The sequence below is a fragment of the Pomacea canaliculata genome, linkage group LG7, assembly GCF_003073045.1.
Source record: "Pomacea canaliculata isolate SZHN2017 linkage group LG7, ASM307304v1, whole genome shotgun sequence".
NCBI lineage: Eukaryota > Metazoa > Mollusca > Gastropoda > Architaenioglossa > Ampullariidae > Pomacea > Pomacea canaliculata.
Window position 1 is genome coordinate 14,151,784 of NC_037596.1, and position 22,027 is coordinate 14,173,810.

General features: G+C 42.7%; 1 long non-coding RNA gene across 1 annotated transcript; it reads left to right on the forward strand.

Moving 5' to 3' along the window:
• Positions 1–269: 269 nt before the first annotated feature.
• Positions 270–19,137, forward strand: LOC112569425. Its single transcript, XR_003100428.1, has 2 exons — positions 270–1,406; positions 11,208–19,137. It is a non-coding gene; the product is annotated as an uncharacterized LOC112569425 (long non-coding RNA).
• Positions 19,138–22,027: the final 2,890 nt, after the last annotated feature.

The window sequence follows — 22,027 nt, forward strand, 5'->3', positions numbered from 1 at the left end:
GTCATTCGTATCTCACGGAACGTCAGCTGAAACACCTGACGCCTGCTGCTGGATACCCGGAGAATAATGGGACATCTCATTAGCCCGGGGTGTGGGGTGGGGTGGGTGGCTGTTGTCTGGACTGCCAGTGCAGCAGTGCATCTTCCTCTCTCCCTCGCGTGTCGTCTCGAGTTCACGTCTCGCGCTCGTGACCTGCCATTACCCTTGCCACATCTGACGTCAGACTTGCCGGGTTTTTTTTTTTTTAAACCCTCCACCAACCCCCGGTTGGCAACCTGCGAAAGAGTGAAGATCTACACTGAACAAATATATGGACACCAAGCGGTGAAATTACATCTTTGGGCAGTTGGCTCCTACCATGCCAGCCTGCCGGGGGATAACGAGTTACAGGGGAAAGAGATGGAAGGGAGAGCTGGGAAGGAGGTTGGCATTCCAAAGGACGCAGTCTGACAGCAAAAGGGGGAGGGAACTGTCGCCGAGCTTGATTCGGCAGGGGGAGGGACTTAGCTCCGAGCGGGGCCATCGTCGGGTGTGTGTGGGGGCGGGGGAGGGAAGGATGAGGCCTGCCAGAGACGCGGGGGTAACGATATGACTAGGGGGTGGGGTCGCCTGTGAAGGTCGCAAACTGAGGCTCAGCAGTCAGAACGGTTGGCGGGCCTACTGTCTGGTCGTTAATGGGGAAGGAAGGAATGTGGAGGGAGGGGGAAAGAAGGGGATTTTTTTTTTTAAGGGTTCAAAACGTATCAGCTGCGAGCCGGGGAGGGAGGTGAGAGACAGCGAAGGAAAGATCGGAGGGAGAGAATGGAGCATGCGAAAGCAGGGTGGAGCGGGGGTCAGAGAGAAGGAGGAGGAGGGTGGTGCTGTAGACTTTTGGGAGGGGGGGGAGGGAAGGAAGCGAAGGCACAGCCTCTGACAAGCGCTAACTTGGACGAGGAAGGCCGGGAAAGAAAGAGCGAGAGAGAAAAGAGAATGGCGGGGAATGAGTCCGGAGGTGGGGGTTGCCTCGGGTTGGGGTAAAGTTTGCGCATGCGAGAAGTTTCCGCCCCTACCCGTCAGCCAATCACGTGTCAGCCTCGCAGCATCTCCGCCCGCGTCGAGCTGTCGAGGCGCGTGACACCCCTCCGCGCGTGTAAACCTCCCCCCTTCCCCCGACCTGCTTGCCCGCTGTCTCTCGTCACTTCACCAGCTCCACTTTTCCTCCCGCCATTCTTGTCTGCGTACTCACTCCCGCGTAGGTCTGACTTCTTCACCCTCCTTCTTGTGAACACCGAAGGCTTATTTTTTTTGTGTGCATGTTGGTGCTTTCTTCTCTCACTGCCAAGCTCCACGACGACGCACAGCCGGCATTTTTATTCCTCTGCGCTGCTCGCAGGCATCTCTGCCGAACGAACATCTCCAGGAAAAAGGTAAGAGCTTTGATATTGTCTACCGATTTATTCCTCCCCAGCCTCCAACGACAATCCCCACCCCTACCGCGGTCACCTGTGTGTCGTGTCTGGCAGACGACTGTAACCGACAACATTTACATGGCTGGAAGCTGGAAGCAGACGACACCGTTTGGCGGTCGTGGCTGTGCGAGGATCCGACTTGGCTGTGTGCTCAGGCCCTCGCAACACGCGGGTGTGCAAACCTACAACTGATCCCAAAAAATGACACTCGATATCATTAGATACACGTGAACCTTGCTGTGTACTCCGGGTGGACACGGGTTAGCGGGATGTGCTCTCCACCCACAATGCTTGTTGTTAGGGATTTTTTTTTAAAAAGATATTGCGAGATTAATCCGCCTGAGTGTATTACGAACTCGCTGACCTAAGACTTGTCAGTTTCCGAGCCTTTCGCTAAATATAGTTTTTTTTTTTTTTTGATGACGATAGGAGTGACATTTTTTTTTTAATGGCTGTTGTTTCAATGTTACACGCCGTTGCTGGTGAGGGTTGTGGTGTCGTGTACCGAGTGCAGGCTGTGTGCACTGGCACAGCAGACATTTCCGCTGCAAAGCACTCGACAAGAACGCGAAAGAAACACATAGGAACATGTTCGCGCCGGGCGTGTGTCCTGCAGGCAGACGGCCATGGCACGAGCCGGTGGGAGGGAGGAGAGTCGCGAGAAGTTGGGAGGAGGGAAGAGCCAGAGAGAGATGATGTGTGTAGTTCTTGCTAAACTAACCACGCCGGAAGTCTGACATTTCAACAAAAATGTTCAAGCTGACCACAAATGGCTTGAACCTCGACCGTCAGGTGGGTGGGTGTGGGACCTATGATCGAAAGATTTTCTGCGTGCGGAGGCGATACGTGTATGCAGCAGGTCGGCGCGGGAGTGAGACAGTTGGCGCCGCCATTTTGTCTGCCGTTAGCTGTGGAGTGTGCATTGCTGCACCAACCTCGTTTTTTTTTTAAAAAAAAAAGAACCGTTGCAAGGGGCAGCTTACTGCGACTGTGAGTGTGCTGATGGCGTGGAGTAACAAGTCAGTGTTTATCACCCTTTAATAGCGAAGCCACATTGCCTGGCTTGCTTGCTGGTGTCTCCCAACTTTCTCTCAATCTCTCCTCCCTCCCACTCTCTCTCTCCCCCCCCACCTCGACAGCCGCCATTTTTTCGGTACGTCATCCTGCATTTGTTAGCCGAGGACCGGTTTTTCAAACTCCGCAGAATGTTAGCAATTAAGGAAGAACGCGAGGAAGTGTGCTGCTGCATATCGAAAAGGAGATGGTGGTGGTGGTGGTGGAGATGGTGGTGGTGGAGAAAATATTGGAGTGATGATATTTCTTGTCCGAAACGAGGCTGCAAAGCTGACAAACATAGCAGGTTTGAAGGAGGATGGGGAGCGAGGGAGGACATGAGAGGAGGAGTGAGTGCTGGTACACTTCCCCTCCCCTCCATCCCCCCATAGTACACAGACCAGGGGCTGCTTGCCATGGGGCAAGGGAGTGAACTCTACTGACTACAAAGCAGCATAGACGAGACCTGGGTCAGAGTCCAGACTGTAGGATGTCACACAAAATATATGTTGGCAGTGATAAATAGCAGGGTTACAATTGTCTATCGGCTTACTTCTCCATCTGGAATGAATACAGTTTTAAGTGAAAAAAAAAAAACAGTTTTTAAATGTGGTCACCGAGCAGTCTTTCACTTCCCAGAAATAATTGTCGGATGAATGGTAATGGGGTGGAGGAGAAAAGAGTTTTAAGGGAGGGAGCTGCAATAACGCATCCACTAGAAAATATTTTGCACAAATATATTTAAGCCTTCAGAGTGAGGAACCAAAGAAAAACAAAACCAAAAACAAAAATGGAATGTTAACAAAACAGGATGTCCTAAGGTCCCAGTAGAGTTTAGGATTCCAAACTGCATTCATAACAGGGATTCATGAACAGAGAAAAACAGCTGCTGGGTTGGGAGGTCAGCTTTGCTGGGAAGGTGCTGTGCACGTAGGTCGTAGGTCATCGCCACACAAACACAAAGTTTACAGTTCACACCAACCTATTACTGAGGTCCTAAACTGTTACATATCAAAGCAAAGCAGGAAAGAACAAAAAAGAATGCAGGAGGATTAAGCTCCAGACGAAATGAACATACTGAATGAGATAAATAAATAAAAACCAAGACAGAAGATACTAAACATTACAAATCCGCCATGGTTTGAAAGGATAAGATAGAAACATGGTCAGACAGTTAAAAATAATCAACAAGTATTTATCCATTGTCTCAAAATTAATAGTCGGATATCCCAGGACATCTGATTTTAATATCGGCACAAGTCTGATTTTCTTAATATACTTTTTAACCATTACTATGGTTTTTTAATAATATTGCACATGTCAGTGAGATACTTTCTTGAATGTTTGATACTGTCGGTCTCTGCTGCTGACATTATGGGATTGGTCTGCCTGGCAAATGTTCTTACCACCTGTCTCATCCTTACCTCTTACAAATAATTTCCAGTATCAACTTGTTTGTTTTGCCTTTAAAGAAACAAGAGAATTAGAGTCAGAGGTATTATTCTAGAAAAATTAAAACTGAGAATAGCGAAAAAATTGAATAAAATTTTTAAATGTCTCGGGAGTGTGATAGGGAAAGAGTATTACAGAATTTACACTTGATTGATAAAGAACTAATGATACGGTCTGCAAATTCTTTACGGTATTAGAATGATGATGATGGTGATGATTGTGATGATGATGATGTCTAAAAATGTAGTGCCCAAATATCAGTCACAGCATTCGTAATATATGTCTGCTGTATATAATTATATAAATATGTGTGTTTGTGTGCCAGATTGTGTGCCCTTGTCTGTCAGACCACATGACTACCTACTGCCCTTTACAGTTTGTAGAATTGCACTGACCTCGCCTCCTTGTGGGGAAATGTTCTACATAAATTCTATTATTATTACAAAAAAATATTAAAAATTGTGTGTGTCTATGTGTGTGCATGCGTGTGCACACTCCACATAGAAGAAAACTGAGAAAATGGATTAATGGTCAGAGCAGGTCGTGAAATACTTCACCTGAGATCACTCATTACCATTGTCCTTCCCAATAAAATTTTTATCAACGGTAAAAAAGGACAAGACTACAAGAACCGTTTGTGGCACATTACACCAAAGACAATAATTTTTCATGCTGGTCAATTATTCCTGGTCAAAAATGCTATTTCGTATTTTTCCACACGTGCAGTTCAGACCACGTGTGTGCGAGAAGATTGTCGACAAACACACACCCACAGATGATGGAACCCTACACTGATTATATCTTATTATTTCAAAAGAATTATACACTGATTGTCATCAAACTCAAACTAGGACATAAATTTGAAAGCAAAACAAAATTGAACATACTAGTAAAGTTCAAGTGTCTGATGTTATCGTTTTTCAAACACAGACAATAGCAAATGTAAAATAATAAGCACTCATTAAACCCTTGCATTCATTTAAATTGTCTTACATATTTAACATTCAGTAACAACTCAGCAATGACTTTCTTGTTCAAGCAATAACAGAAGTTTCTGACAAGAAGGGAACAAAATAGTTTCTAAATAAATAAAAGTTGTTACAGAAGAAATGTTACTTCTGACTCTTTAAACTTTAAAAAAAAGACAAAAGGGCATAGACTAAACCCACTTATCTACAAGAAAAAATGGTTGAGAAAAAGGGAAAGAGGTATTAAATGTGTTTTTTTTGGGGGGAGGCATAATCTGCCTGCATTTATCAGGTTGTCACGAGTGTCTTATATGCATTAGAGAACTGTAGGCACACATCATTCGCTATCTGTTAGCAGGAGGAACAATGACTTTTTCAGACCCAAGCACTGTCCATAATTACATTTGCGAGTAAGGCACGGATCCCTGTAGCTGGCGGAGCAGACTGGGGTGGCGAGACCGACGCCGAGCGCACAAATCGCTTCCTCCTCTTCTGACGTCATATCCGGGCTTTTCCATTCCTTTCCATCCGCTCCTCCTCGGGCCAGTCGCACAAATGCTCCAGCAATGCGGGTGATGCCAGGAGAAACGGGAACATGAAAGAAAGCGAAACTTGCCAGGTTGTGCTTCCAATTCGTCAGATTTCTTATCCGAGGCAGAACGAGGATTGTGCTAAATATAATCCAGGAAATGATGATGGACAGACAATAAGAGATATTAGAGACAGAAAGAAAGAAATGTCTTTATAAGACAGACAGATAGCCGATAAAAGACAAAATTTAGGTATATCCGCACATACCAATATGTATATATAGCTCAGACATCCATTATTACAGTGATTCAAACACTCGCTGTCACCAGTGAGATGCTCTGGGTTCACATCTCATCTGGGACATTGTATGTGACACCTGTTGGCAGGCCGGCCATCTGAGGTTTTTTCCCCCCGGTGACTCCAGTTTCCTCCTCCCCATTTATAATATGAAATCACCTCCAGGTGGAAGGACTTTCACACCAAACCAAACTTTATACATATCCTCATTTGTGGCTGAAAATATATCACAAGATAAACAATCTGTAATAAAGAAAAATATAACATTCTTTGTAGTTCAATAGCAAAATCAATCGGTCAATCAATCTCAGTCGACCAGTCTGTATATAGGGACTCCATCACTAATACATCTCCTGATGATTAATAATTTACCAAGCTCGTAAGGGATTCCACGAAGGGAATTACCAAAATGACAGACTGATCTTGCTGAATGATGACATGCCATGGTAATGAGTGTGACACCAGGCAGAATAAAGTTGGGTTGGACGACAACCACCACCAACAACCACTGCAAAACTGATAAAGCTGTCTTGCAGAATTGTACCGTTTGGTCAGTCGACAGCCAGATACTAGGAACTGTTATATCCACCCGTCAATGTACACCATCAGATGTACTTCATCTATTATCCTTCATTCAATCCTTAACTGACCACTTTTGAGTTGCCTGCTGACCTAGCAATCCTTTATTTGTGGAAAACTCGGTAAAATCAGGTTTAAGAATGAGGTAGTGAGAATAATGGCAATGCAAGTGGACTGTGAGCTAAGAGATAGATAAGAGAAAGAAGAAGGATAGTAATGTCTAAAAAGTTTATTTGAAGAGCTCGCTTAATGTAAACATACCTTTGGAAAAAGGTTTAAGCAGATTAAACCAGAACGAAGAGGTTCCATGGGACTACTCTAGTAATTCTCTTTATCGAGACTAAAAATTTGTCAGAAGGAATAGTCCTACATGTGCAATGGCGGCCTGGACCTGAAAGCTGGACTGAAGTCCAAGGGGTTGAGGATGGCTGGGACAGAGGCTTCATTGATAGAGAGAAGGAAAAGACGAGAAGTATGATCGCATCTTACATCCGGGGTTTCTGTCATACACTTGAACGTTTGTTGTTGTTGTAGTATGATGTTGATTTGTTTTGTTTCGTTTTTTTTTTTCCAATTTGCTGATAGTCGATGAAGTTGACCACGCGGTTGGTGAAGTCAGGTCGCCTTACTCGCTTTTACTTTGTTCTGAGAAATATCCGAACACTGCTACACAAATACTGTTTGGTAATCAACAGTCTGAGCTTCAGTCCTTAAATCCGTTCATGAAGTTCCACAAAACAAAACAAGCAAAAACAGAAGTCGGTCTCTTTTTTTTGGTCTGAAATGTATGTTTGACAAGGAAATGAAGTTGGACTAAATGAGTCTGTCAAGCTGTAAATACTATTCCACGTTTCTATAGTTCTTTCTCTTTTTTTTTAAAACTGAACTTTGTTTATTTGCTCTTCTTTTAAATGCAGGTGTCTAAGGATGTATGAGACTTTTGTTAAATGACTTTCAGACATGGCTGTCTCATAAAAGCAAAAAGAAACTCATTTCGCGAGATAAAATTCGGATTGGATATCAAACTAAACTAAAAGCAAGATTGCACACGGTGGTGGAGCAAGACTTGCACTTTAATTTTTCACAGTCGTTAGGGTTAAGCACACTACCCATAATATTTTACATTTAATACTCCTATGTGACTTGTCACTATAAAAGTCACAACACTAGTGTGACATGCCCCTGGGTGTGTCTCAAAAGTCAGAACACTTGTTTGATTGGCTACTTCTCCATGTCGAAACACTTCTGACAGTTGTAAACAGTTGTGTCTGGAAAGTCAGAATATTTAAGAACGAAAGGATTATTGTTGTTATGTTAATGCTTGCAAGAATAAACGCACACACAGACACACACAGACAAATTTTTATGAAGAAAGTATGCTTAATGTGCAATTACCAAGTGCTAAAAAAATACCGAAATGAAATCATTCTGAAGCGAACTTTTATTTTTCTGCTGCCGCCAACAGTTCTGAGGTGCAAAAAGCACATCGTTTAATTTCACCGACCCACTGGACCACCATCTCTCAGTCATCACCTACCCATCCACCCGACCACCAGGAATGAACATCGCAGCCTCCCCTCCCATTCCAATAGTTTTTCCCCAAAAAATATATAAAAATTGCAATAGGCAGGTATCCATCTCAGGACATTGATCTCACTGACAGGTAGAGTGCAAAGTTTGCTTCTCCAGCAGAAATGTGAGAAATTCTATATTTACCTGCTGACCCATTAAAATGCTTTAGAAAGGGTGTTGGTATCTTTGAAGTGCGGGTAGAAGATTGATGCGGGTGTGAGTGGTGTCTAGATTAAAAATTTTGAAGGCTGAATATGCAGTTAATGCCTCCTTTTGTAAGAATGCTGCAGCGCAGTGAAAAACCTCTCCGGACAAAAAGCAAGAAAAAGTCCCCGAGGTCATGTGACCGCTCGATGAAAACTGCTGTGTCTGCGGGGCCTGTCTGATGCAAAAGGTTCAAAGGTCAGAGGGAAAGAATGAGGCAAACACCCTCAATATTACCAGAACCATCATCATCAACAACAACAACAGCAGACCAAAGACATTGTCAACAACAAAAGCATGTCAACATCGCCATAAATATCATCGCCTTCTGGACCTACCAGTAACTATTTTGCTCTTCAGCTGCCACAGTCTGGTGTTGCTCGGGTTCTAAATAATTAAACCAGCAAGAACAAAACCAAGCATCAGCTGGAGTTATTTTTGCTTTCAGGTAAAAGCAGCAAAGTAGTCCTCATCAGTGGATAATGTTTTTTAAGCTGCCGCGCCCAATGACTAAACCGTAAAACAAAGATATTACGGGTACAATAAGTGGAATGATATATGGTACGAAACGAAATCCCACCACTGTGCTCAGGTAAGAGTATCAAAGAAGCTACACTCATGTTCAGCCAGGTAACAAGCCGAAGAATAATCCATATGTGTGTCACAGTCTTGGTATACAAAGGAAGACATCGACCCCAATTGGCAGGTACTGGGTTCTCCACTGCGGAATGAAGCCAGGTAGGAAATGTCACGACCCCCAACGGAAAAACAGTCACGTTTGTCTGCTAGAGAATTGCTGCAGTTAATTTTCTTCAAGCTCTTGTGGCAGTGAGAAACAACACGGTGAACTTCAGAGTGATTTTATCTCTTCTTTTGTTTCGCCAAAGAGGCATAAAATCGAAGAGCGAGTGTGGTAGCGGTACAGTAGTGTTAAGAATGTTGACAAAGATAATTACTGGTTCATCTATTGTGTGATGTTAAAGACCCTCCCTTGCTCTCTCTGTCTCTCTCACACACAAACAAAATATTGGTGTGACCTGTGATGGGTGTCTAGAAAGTCCGAATATTCAAAGAACCGGATGTCTCGTGCAACGGAAGACGAGATGTAGACTTTTGCGCCTGCGCACTCAAAGCTTACCATTAACAGCAGAAAAATTTATCGCAAAAAAGCAAACAAATAAAAATAATCAAAGACTAGTGATTCTGGTTTTTATACTCTAGAAAATTGAGTCCTCAGGACCATTACTCCTTGAGTAAATCGTGAAGACAGAAGGTGTGAGAGTGATTGCGAGGTTGGACTAGCACTGAGAGGCAATGTTGCTGCCACGTGACATTTTATTTTTAGTTCTCTAAACTTTCACAGTGTTGTGGTTGCCTACCTAATACTGTTCAAGCACACTTTTCATAATATTTTACATTTAAAGAGTTGTGGTGAAAGTCCCCCCCAACAGGTGTACCATCTTAGGATGCTCACACACTCCAAAAAACAAACAGTCATCTACACCTGGCTCTAAGAAACACTCTGGGGGACTGGTTGAAATTTAATGTCATATTTCTTGTAAATAAACAAAACAACCAGATTAAAAAATAAAGTAATGCGAATGTATAATTGCACGTGTCCACTTCTGATGATACTGAAAAAAAAATCGCTTGTTCGGGGACGAAATTCATCCATCAACATACTAGTTTGATATGTTAAAATATTTGTGGTCGATTTTTTTCTTATCGTGATAAACTCAAAACGACTCTTCTAGAAGGTCCGTTGGTGTGTGTGGATGTTTTATGGAGAGTGAAGGTTCTAATGTTACAGTAGGCAGACAATATAATTTCCTGAAAAGGATTAGTAACAAATGTTTTTATGTGTATACTTTACAGAAGACAATTTACTCGCGTTTCTTGTTTTTATTTGGGTGGAAGGGATGATTCTGTTAAATTTGATTTTGTTTGTTTTTTTTTTTTGTTTTTTGTTTGTTTGTTTTTTGGTTGGGTTTTTTGTTTTTTGTTTTTTTTCGTTTTTTGTTGGGTTTTTTTTTGTTTTTTTTTTAATTTTGATAGTCACAGCTCTCTTATTCCTAGCCATCCAATGGGAAACAAGTGTCAGCTGTTTGGTATCTTATAATTTTATAAAACTTATAAACTTATAATTTGTTACTGTGTTAGACATTCTCATTCTATTCACTTCTTCATTGCCTGTGCATATGTATGTGTATATCAGGTCTAGCAAATGTTAGCGGTTATAAGAAGCCTCATAGCTTTGTAGAACTGTTGGCTGTTTTTTCTTCTTTGAATATAACAGAGAGAGAGAGAGACAGAGAATAAGAATAAAATAAATGAGACATGCAAAGTTAGATTCCACTCTAAAGGCTTAGTAACAGTTTCTGACCACTATTTCTATGAAAAGTAAGCAACTAGTCCCACATCAAGAAGGCATGTTAATCACAAGAGGCATCCCCACAATATCTGTAACTGCTTCCACACACCTATCTCCACACACTACAACAATGAAGGTCTAGGTACCCCAGGAACGTGTAGTACCGCCAATAATGAACAGTCCTTCGTGACCCGAATGTTCCTAACAACAACATCTGCAAAACAACAACAGCAACATCACTTTCCAGCGCGAAAAAAACAAAAAAAAACAAGAGCAAAAAACAAAGTACAGAAAAGTCAGCTAGTGCTGCTTGTTTATCGGAACCATTCTGGAAGTGAACTGAAATATTTCACGGGCGAGTATGAGAAGGTGCTTGTGCGGCAAAGATGGTGGGCAATGACCCTTGACCTTTGCGGTACAGCATGTTTTATGAACATAGTGTCACTATCAACACCATTGAACATTCTCCTCTCTCCTTGGTACGACGCCTCGACCTTAATAAATGGTCAATTATAAAATGAACTCGCTTTTATTTATTTATATTTTTTGGTTTCCAGTTTGTTAGAGAAGACAAAATTGTAAACTTTATACAACTAATTTATTTCAAAACCTTCATAAACCTTCTTCTTTCTCTCTCTCTCTCTCTCTCTCACACAGGTTGAGAGAGATGTAGATGATGTCAGTATTATTTGTGTCTCTTCTTTAATTTTTTCTTTTTTTATACTATTGCAGGAAACACGAGGGTGCGGAAAATTGCTGCTAACGACATCAAAATCAAGTAAGTTCTGCTGCCTGTCATGTCTGTCTGTCTGCATGTCTGTCCGCCTGCAGGTGTGCTTGAGTAATGTCATTATATCTATTTTTTTGCAAATGAATTTAGTTTTATTATTGGATTCTCATTCCGGAAGTCTCCGCCCCGAGACCCAGACCTCGAAGCATTTTCACCTGTACTCAGTTATAGGTTAAACAAAATCTTTAACGCCATTTTGGTACATTTTCGTCGCCATGGTGACAGACACCTTGGTCCGTAGTTTATACAACAAAGGTAAGGTTAACCCCGCGACATGTGACTCCACACCGGCACAGGTCAGTCGGTTTAGTAGGAAAGTGCTTCTACCCTGAGGCCACTTCCCATCTGGAGAAGAGGGAGATGGAGGAGAGGGGGAAACAGAATTACCTGGCGGAAACACCTGATGACCAAACCTGCGAACAGGTGGCACAGGAGGTAGACTTATAATCTCGAGGTCCCTGTCCTGTGCATGCTCAGTGTTGTGTCCATGTTGTATGTATTGTAGCATCAGACTGAAGAAGGTTCAGATGTACCCTTGGCTCAGAACTAATATTAATCATATTAATTGTGTTAATTAGTTGTATTCAGTGTAGGATATCACAGACTTTGTCGCCTTCAGAGCTCGTCTGTATTTCTGAAGGTGTGTATTTACAGACAGAAGGAATGTGATCCTTCATATTTTAATGTAATGAATTCAAACAACTAATTTTTTTTTAAAAGAAGGCGCTATCATCTTTAACTTATTTAAGCTATATGTATCTTTGGCTGACCGCCATGTCTGCTGAATTTCAAAAGTGCATCTTGTGTGCCAGACAACAAAAGTACATCAGTCATTACATACAAAGATAATGTAACAATTCTTTTAATGCACTTTAACTTTCTTCGTCCATCTCACCTTCCCATGGGATTAATTACATGCGATCTTTGTGTCTTACATATAAAGTAGAAAGGTCAACATATCATGTGACCCGATGCGCTAAAAAAAAAGAGGTTAAGGCCAGCTTTTTCTGTTTCTTGTGAGGGCGGCCATACCCTGTCCCTCACTGACTGACTGTCCCCACCCGTCTACATAGTCAGGTGCAAATTCCACAGATGGAAAAAAAAGTATGATGCGTCTCATGGGTATGGAAAGGCTTGGGGTGCCCCTCCTACAGGTTCGAACTCTGTTCCTGTGAAACTGTTCGCTCGCCCTTGTATATGAGAACCTAATTCTTAACCATCCACCCTTCGGTTGGTGGGTTAATCATATGCAGCGCCGACACCCTACATAAAGTACAAGCTAAGAGCTATATTTACCTTCGGCAGGCGTTCATGGATAAGTATGTCTATGTTTGTTCTTCTTTCCCTTTCTCTTGTACTCATGTCTCAAAGGACAGATTTGCTTCACGATATCATTCTTCAATTTTCTGGATTTCATTTGCAAGCAATCACTCTCCAATCATGTTTCGAACTTCGGAAACATTTCAACCAGTTTGTCTTGGTCCGCTGCCCCATTTCATAAAGTCTATGATTTACCTTGTCCTAGAAAAAAACAGAGAGACTAGAATTAAGGTCACGTGAGACTGCTACCTGGTTCGCCCCGCATTATTGATTGCTACCCTGGGTACGTCGATTAATAGAGTCTGGCACATTTCCGGAACCGTCTCGACGTTACAGGCTTGGGTATCGACAGATGAAGGAGACCGCCCGCCAGTCAACCTCCACTGCCAACATCGTCAACTCCACTTTTTTTTCTCTCTCTCTTTTTCGTTTTTATTTTTTTTATATTTTTTTTTCTTGACCGAGAAAAGCGTCTGGCACGGAGACTGACCGTCTTTCAGTGTCTGCCGGTCGGTGCGCGACAGCTGTTGTCTGTCTTCAGCGAGACTAATCGAATCTGTAGATCGTGAAGTCACATGAGGTACACCTGCTGCTAGGCCAATGTGGAGAGTGTGGCGAGGGTTCGTGAAATGTCTCAGTCAGCAATTTTCCTCCTTCTTTCCTTTTTTTGGGGGGTTGGGAATAGGTTCTTTCCCTCTCCCATTGAGGTTGTAAGAGGGTTGTGTAAAATGTCTAGCATTTGTCTCCTGCGTATATAGCATACTGCACGTTCATCTAACACAGATGGAACAACATTGTATTACAAACAGACGACAGAAACCTCGACCACAAAATCCTCCTGGCTCTAAGAGTTTAAGGGTCGGCAGCAACAGCGCCAGACGATATGCTGACCATCCTCACACTCCTCCCCCACGACATTCCTCACCTGCCTCACGTGCTTTTACAAGCTATGACATTATTTGTGTGTGTAGGGGAGAGGTGGGAAGGGGCGCGACAGTAGGTACCATCATCGCCGACGACCGAGCATCCCAGGTTTCTTTTGCACACGGCACGAGCCGACTCCGCGAAGCCGAGTTCACTTGGCGCCAAAGAGCGGAACTCGTGCTCACAGACTAGTTGGGGCTGAGCCGCCTTTCTCGTGTGACATGTGAAAGTGTCGTGGATAGGGGCTAGGTTGTGTTGAATAGCACTAACACGTGTGTGTGTTTGTGTGTTTGTGTGTTTGTGTGTTTGTGTGTGTGTTTTAAAGGTGCTGAGTTCTCAGAGCTTTTTGTTCTACAGGCTGGAGTACTTTAAAAAAAACTTTTATCTAATGCCTTTTATCTCATACTGATAACTGTTGGAAAGGAGGGACAAATTGGAGGCAAGATGGTCGCCAAGGCAGCCACACCATGACATGTCTTGACTGCAGGGATTGTTTTGTTTGTTTGTTTTGGATTTTTTTTTAAACCCACGACAACTCTCGTTTACAATGGTTATTATCTTTCTTCTTTCGCAAGGTGGAATCTTGGATCCGGGACTGGTTGTTAACACTAGCTAATCCTTTTCTTTCTTTGTTTTATTTTTAGTTTTGGCATTCACTTTCCGCGGGTACCTTGCATGGCACAGCCACGCTCTGTCCGCCAGCAAAACAGGAGTCGCGCCGTTTTGCACACGACACTCTGTACTGCATGCGCTCTGACGTCACGCGCATAATACTTCTCCGTCAGATGTGTACCGTTATACTCTCGTTTCTTCATCGGGTACTAACGCGAAAAAACTGAGCGAGCACACACAACAATTTTAAATTTGTTGTTTGCTTATTAGAGAAAATGGGGAGATGTTGATGCTTTGTTGAAGTTTCATCGCCATCTGATCAAACATATAAAGTATCAATAATAAAACGGGTGAAAAAGTGAGAGACCGAACAAAGCGATGGAGAGATGAACGTGTTGAGGCGTGCGAGGGTGTGCATGGCCTGGTTATCATGCTTACGTCATTGGACTTGAACGGTGAACTAAGCAGTCGCACTACAAGAGACGCCGCAACCCGGCATGTCTGGAAATTGATCAGAAGCCAGCTGCTGATACCTCCATCCACACACCCAGCAGCTCCTCCACCTCCACCCTCAACCGTGCACGGAGTGTAGTGTGCGAGTGGGTGTGGCACGAGGTCGACATCTAACGGCATACGGCCACGCCGCACACACACACACAACACGACACCATTAATTCTACCCACCACACCACCACCACCTCTCCGCCACGACCCCGACTACAGTGTTGATCGTGGACGTGAATCTTTTGTTTGAGCGTTTGCGAGTGTGGATGCGCGTTGCTGAGTGGGAGACATGTTTGTTATGCTGGCCGGCTGCACGGTTACTTTTGATGGGGGCGTTAGGGGGAGAATTTTTTTTTTTGGTCGTTGCGCTTCGGTTGTGGTTGTTGTTGTTGCTGTTTCTGGTGCAGCAGTGCTCGGAGCCTCTTTCGGACCGAAAAGCCGGTTCTCCTGCACCCGCCCTTGGAGCACGTCATTGACCTGTGTCATCCCGGGTGGGGTTCTCTACTTCCAGTTTTGAGACCACTGTCCCCTCTACTCACTTACCTACCCACCCACCCTGTTACTGTTGTCGTACGAAATGACAAATGCCACCCGTCATACACCTATACTCATTACAATCCTAGGCGCTTTTTGTCTCTCGTCGAAGTCGAGACTGTCACGCGCAGGTGAATCCATGTCACGCTCGGGGTCACAGGTCTGTCGGGTACTTTCTGGCTTTGTGCTGTGATTCCACATTTCCGATCAAACTGCGGCGCGGAGAAGTTTTCCACAAAATGAAGACGGTATAGACTTCTATCATTTTCTCTCCTCACGTTAAAAAAAAAAAAAAAAAAAAGGAGCTCAAAGGTTGTCATGGTAACAAGATGCTGGTCTAAGAACGGCTTTTGAACGAAGGAGAAGAAAGAAACAATGGCGGAACGAACTATCGAACGAGTTAATGAATGGAAGAAACAAACAAACGAGACAGAAAGTCTGGGACACAATCCCTGTGGATTGGAATTATTACAACCAGGAGTTGTCACCGAAAAGGTCGGCGACATCATCGACGACTGATCAACATGATATCGACCCAACTGTTTCTTGGATTCTCGTCTGCACTTATATGTCAAGGTATTCCAGTTCACACCTGTAATTGGGGAAACATGAAAAGTGAAGAATTGACGGGACATTCTAGAAACAATGGAAGGAATAAAACCTTACAGATTGCAGAAACCCGGATGTCAGGTACATTTCCTAGACCATGATGCACACGGTGTAGGATGTTAAGTCTATGTGACACACACCCATGACACATCCATGTACCTAACGCTCGTCACGACGAGGGCTGTGACGTGCAGTCGCGGGGACACGTGACGTGACGGTTCCAATGCGAGGGCGAAAGTGATCTCAGTCTGCCAAGAATAGAATAAATTGGATGTGGACATGATCAGAACCGTTTGGCTGATGTACGCTAGCCAACAAATTGGATAAACACTAGAACAAAGCAAAACAAAATTACGGAGGCTAAGAATAAAATGAGAGTGCTCCAGAAACCCATTAACCCTTTGCCTGCTGATGAGTTTAGAACCCTGGCGATTTCAATCACACTCGGAAACTTCAAACAGTATTTTTGTTCAGTCTTTAAAAAAAACAAACAACTATATATACAAGTTGTGATGCTTGCTTCCTTGCGCAAAGAGTGTGTAAAAATAGATAACGGGATTACACTGAGGAGTAAAGAGTAACCTAGGATGAGCCACTTCAGTCATGACTTTGTCACTGTCAGTGCACCCGAGCAGACATCTGTCACTGACATGTTGTGCTGGCAAGCATACGCAGGGATAGGACGAAGGGTCAAAGGGTAAGGGAGGAAAAGTTCTCGTCCATCAAAAGCACCCTGACCTAACTGACCTACTGGCCGAGCCTCAGGACCAGTCACACAAGTACAGTCTGTGGTGGTATAAAGGACAAATGTAGATGATGTGCCAGCTCTTCTGTCTTTCAAACAAAACTGTCGAGCCAGATTCGCACCGGTTGTCGAAAGGAGGGGTGGGGTTACCACTGCCATACATCGATTGATGCGAAGGGCGTCGTCAGACGATGGTGCACCCTGTCAGTCGTACCCCATTAAGTATTGCAGACATTTACAGGAACATAAACAACTGCCGAGACTGACTTGTAAATCAGTGTAGTTGTACAGCTGTAAACTTTTACAGTCGTCTCTCAGCTCCCTCCTCACCCTTACCCACCTACCACCCACCCGCTTCCTTCACCACCCAGGACTTGCAGGCGGCTTAGTCTGAGTCTTTGTAAGTAAATTATTATGTACATCTAGACAAAAATTTTAAAAAAATTCCTCCTCCACCAGCACCACCACCACCAACAGCCCCACCATCACCATCATCACCCAAAATAATATTATATACAAGCCCTACTTTTCGACACTAAATTCTGCTCTAAAAGCTAAGAGAAATTTTTTAAAAGCTTCAAAATACTTTCTTAATCTTAATATAAATTTGTGCGGTTTCATGTTTTGATAAAAAAAAATCCTCCTCCTCCTCCTCCTCATCATCATCATCATCATCAATAGTAAGTATGTATTAGACATCTCCATCATTCTATGTTGGAATGTTCTCTTTGTGCTGAATGTTGAATTTGATCAGCTGCTATAAATCATCGTCGTCGTTGTCGTCGTCCTCGAGGTCATCATCAGTACTCCCTGCTACTGCTACTCGATGAGGATTCGGTTCCAAAGTTTTACTTTCATCGTTATGAGAATTATTTATCGCCAAAAGGAACAATTGAAACATTTTGTTTTTTTCTGCGACTTAAAATGAACTACAGTAAACAACCGGCTCCCTACTTCTTTTCCTTTAGCATCAATAATAATAATGATGATGATAAGAAGAAAAGAGAAAAACAAACAAAAAAAAGTTTCTCTGCCACGGCTATGTGTGCATGGATCTGTGGCGAATGAGATATATGCACTTTCTGCACTTGAACTATGACCTTCGAGCAAATAAGTAACAGATCCAGGGATCCATCCCTCATTTTATTTTACCTTCTCTCTCTCACACACACACCCACACATCCCTTGTTATTTTTCTACCTGCTTTTCTATTCTAGCGACTTACTTTTCAGACCGACAGACAGCAGCTCGCTTCAAATAGTCATCAGCCATCAGACATTTTTATTCATCTACGGGTATGGAGAAGGTGGCAGACACAGCCAGCAGCCCACCCAGACTACACCCGCATTTTAAAGACCTGGTTGATGATTGTCAACAGCTTCTTTTGCACATTTGTCTTCGCGAGAGATAAAGTAACGGTCTCCTGGCCCTCCAGCTCACCCTGTGTTTTGTTATCTTCAACATTTCCAACATTATCTACTGCAACGATAAACACACCTTCTACCTTCACTGGCAATGAACATCATCTACCTACAATTTCTTACTTTCATTGACACGACGGGTGTGTGGGGTGGAGAGAGAGAGAGATAGACAGACAGTTCCGTGTGTAATTTAAAAATGAAGCTTTCTTTGGTTTTGTTGATGTTGAAGCAGTTCAGCTCGAGCCCACACACAACGAGGGCGCAGCCATGTTGTCTACATGCTCGTCTCCTATTAAGATAATAAACCTGCGATAAACATATGCTAACACGATTGATGGCTTTGTTTAAAGTTTGCCTCCTTTCTTGTATTATTTGTCCAGTAATTAATTTATTTGTTTATTTATTTGTCTCTATTTTGACCCCCGTACCTTTGAAATGGTTTTGTGTGTGTGTGTGTGTGTGCATCAAGCAGGTGCAAAAATAAAACCTTGTTTGCCAGACTTTGTGCATGTGAACAAGGGAGGAATAATCTCTCTTTCTCTCTCTCCCTCACTGGCTGTACAGCAGCGATAACGCTCGCGGCCCTGCACACTGGCGGCGCGACAGCCAACACCTGCGTGAGTCATTCGAGACGGTAGGAGGACAACAGTTATTAACGAAACAGTCCAGGTCCAATTCTTCACGACCTCTGACCTATCAGGACGCGGTGGTTACGTGAATTCGTCTGCTCTTTCCGTGGCTGGCGTGAGATAAAGTCTGTGAAACTGATAATTTATAAAAGCGCGTGCTGGCAGCTCCAGCCCACCCCACCCTGCTCCCCCTTTCTCCCCCCGACCTCACCTCCAGGGCAAAACCTCGCGCCCCCTTTTGCTGCCTGCGAACGGCTGTTCCAATTTCCTCCCCCCACCATACCCCAGACTGTAGCTGTCTCGCGCCCACGCCATCTACTCATGAATATTCACACCCTCGCTTAGCCCCGCCCCCTTGTGCGTCTATGGCTGGCGGTGTAGACTCAAGTTTGCTCCCCCGTGCCGTACAACAAAAAAAGGTTTGAGGACCAGACACGGGCATAAAGGCGTTTTATTGAATACATCCTTTTCTTCTTTCCCTAATTTCAGAGATGGCTTGCAAAAGTGTACTTTATCGACCATGCCGAGAGTTATCTGCACAAATCGCTGAGGTGCTTTTAAGGAGAGAGAAAGAAAGAGTGACATATATTTTCCATATTGTAATTTTTGCTTTACATCCGGCAATTTCGATAAGACAATTTTACTAACATCTTTATTCATTTCCATCGAACAAGTGCACCGTTGTGGCGATATCTCGAACTACTGAATCGACTTAAAAAGCAAACGATCCGGATGTTAACATGTTTGCAAGTAGCAAACAGTTAGTACTAGTTATCGGACAAAACAATAATTGTTTAGATGAGTGATAACACGACTTTCATGCCAGACAGAGTATAGTGTGAAAATCTTTCCATTTGTTCTCCACTTCTCTCAATTTTGTTATTTCTTTTTTGTTTATTTTTTCACATCTTTTCCTTTATTTTGTTCCTGTATGTCTCTCAATATCTATTCATTTGCTGCAGCTTATTTTCTATTTTAATTTTCCTGCTTACTTATTATGTATTAATTTTTATAGAATGTTACTCTTATGTTTGTTATTTATGTATTTATTTACTTATTTATTTTTCACAACCCTGTGTCTGCCGTGTACAAAGATCCGTGTTGCCTACTACCTGTAAACAAATCAGTAAACAAACCTCAGCAAGGTGGTGCTAAGGTCTGATATGCTGCAATGTAAGTTTTATTTTCATAACAAATCTTTTCCCCCTAACATCTGACAGACTGCACCCACAAAACATGTCTGTATCGCCCTGTCTGTGGGTCTGATACATTTCTGTCTTTGTAAGATAGACTAAATTTTATGTTTTCATGCTTATTTACTTCTGTTTTTTTATTTAACACCAGCACTGATATCAGATAAAAATTCAGGGTTGATGACAAGTAGAAGAGGAGCTTGAAGTTTAGAATGTAATTCGATAATCCACCTGTTGCTGAAAAAAACCCGACAGTTAAAATTGGAAATATCTAACCGGCCTTTGTTGATAAAGTGTTATCCAACATAGTAATAAAGTTTATTTATTTAGCGTCTACCCCAACAGCAAAAACTAACTCTAAGCGCTTGACAAAAAAAAATAAATAAATAAACACAGAAATAATAATAATAATCATAATCATCATCAATCATCATAATCTGATAATAATAATCTCAAAACAAAGAGTTCATTGTGTTCACGGTTAGTGTAGCTACCCATGTCGAGAAGGTGACTTCATCAACACAGGTGTAGTCACTTCCTCTCTGTACCTAACAAAGAAACCCTTAAATATACTGTCTTCTTCAAACATCGTGTTTTTTGCAATGAAAATCCGGATTGTGTGGATTTTTTCAAACAAAAAAGTGTCTTGGTCAAGTCCTGACTTATCACTGGATTTCTTCAGATGTTTTAATGTTAAAATAAATTTCTGTGCAGCGATACATTGGTGTTGAAGCACCTTCAAAGCAACTACTGTCTGAAAGGGATGTGTTGTCACAAGCATGGGTCCCTACTGTGCTGTCACACGGATTAACCAAACAGTCACAAGTCTGTAATGCTCTGTAACACGCCTTAGTGTGTAATGCAGCTGTAACATACTAGTCACAAGGCTAGAGGTTCGGATCCTTTGTCTGGCCGCAGAGCTCTGCAGAAATTTTTCTACCCTGCAGCATACTATATAAATTCAATACAGATAAGTTCATATTCGAAAATGGCTTATTAAACGTGGTGTAAGGGGACGGTATTCGCAGGTAACGGGGGCTCAGCGGTAATCTGGAGTGACCCATCTTTGCGCGCGACACCCTGTCGGTTGGGATTCTATCAACTGACATGTGATGTGAGGTAACAACTTTTCGGTTTGAAAAATGAAATGTTCCTCGAGCAGCTACCAAAAAAAAAAAAAAAAAAAAAAACAAAAAAAAAACAAAAAAACAACAACAACAAAACAAACAAACAAACAACAAAAAAACAAAAAAAAAACAAAAACAAAAACAAACAAAAATCAAAAACAAATAAAAACAAACACCCTGACTTTATTGGCGGACTGACCACTCACTGACCCACCACAAGGCCTGCATGCACGCGGACCGACAGAGCAGCCTGTCCTCCTACGAAGGGCGGATGTGGGCCAGACGATGGGAGGGGGTAAGGTGGGATGATGGGGGAGGAGTTACACCAAGATGAGAGCGAGTGGCTAATGGCCCTCGTCATATACTTGTTAACGAAGTCTGTCCGATAATTTCAGTTCTTTGAAAGTCACATCTTAAAAACAAGTTACACCAGCCTTTGTTGTAGTTGTTGTTGATGATGTTTGTTAGTAGTCGAAGCGGTGGTGCTTTGAAACCGGGTGCAGGTTTCTTCTCCTCTCTCCACTTTCAACTCTCCCTCCCCATTCTCTCTCTCCTCACTCACATATACATCTCCCTCCCAGCTCTCACTTTCAATATGCTATGGTGATGATGATGTTGTAGTAGTAAGCACTTTCCTTAGTTTCCCTTGTGTGATTGTAATCATGGACACGTGACTGTAATGTGGGTAGTGGGGTGTAGCAGTACAGTGACTATCTTGATGGACTGGTGACGAGTACTTCACACAACTGATATAAACTTCAATGTCCTGCGCATGTGCAGAATGGTTCCATAGTATGATTACAGTAGTCTGGTAGAGGTTTATTGACAATATATTCTTTGATATGGTTATAAATGAATGTAACACGTGTAACATTTCTGTAACTTTTCAACCTTGAAACAATGAAACAATAATCATTAAAAAATAGTTTTGTTTCGTGGAAATGGTGCTTACAGACAGCAATACTCTTTTCTTTGTCTCTATCTGTGGGTGGTGAATGGGTGGGTGGGTTTTATCGGCTAAATATTCAACAAAACTGCATCGTTCATTCCAAGTTAAAAAGTCTAGAATGATCATGAACACCTGATGTTAGCAGCACTTTGATAGCTTATAAACACAAAATACATGCCAGACATCTCCACCCCC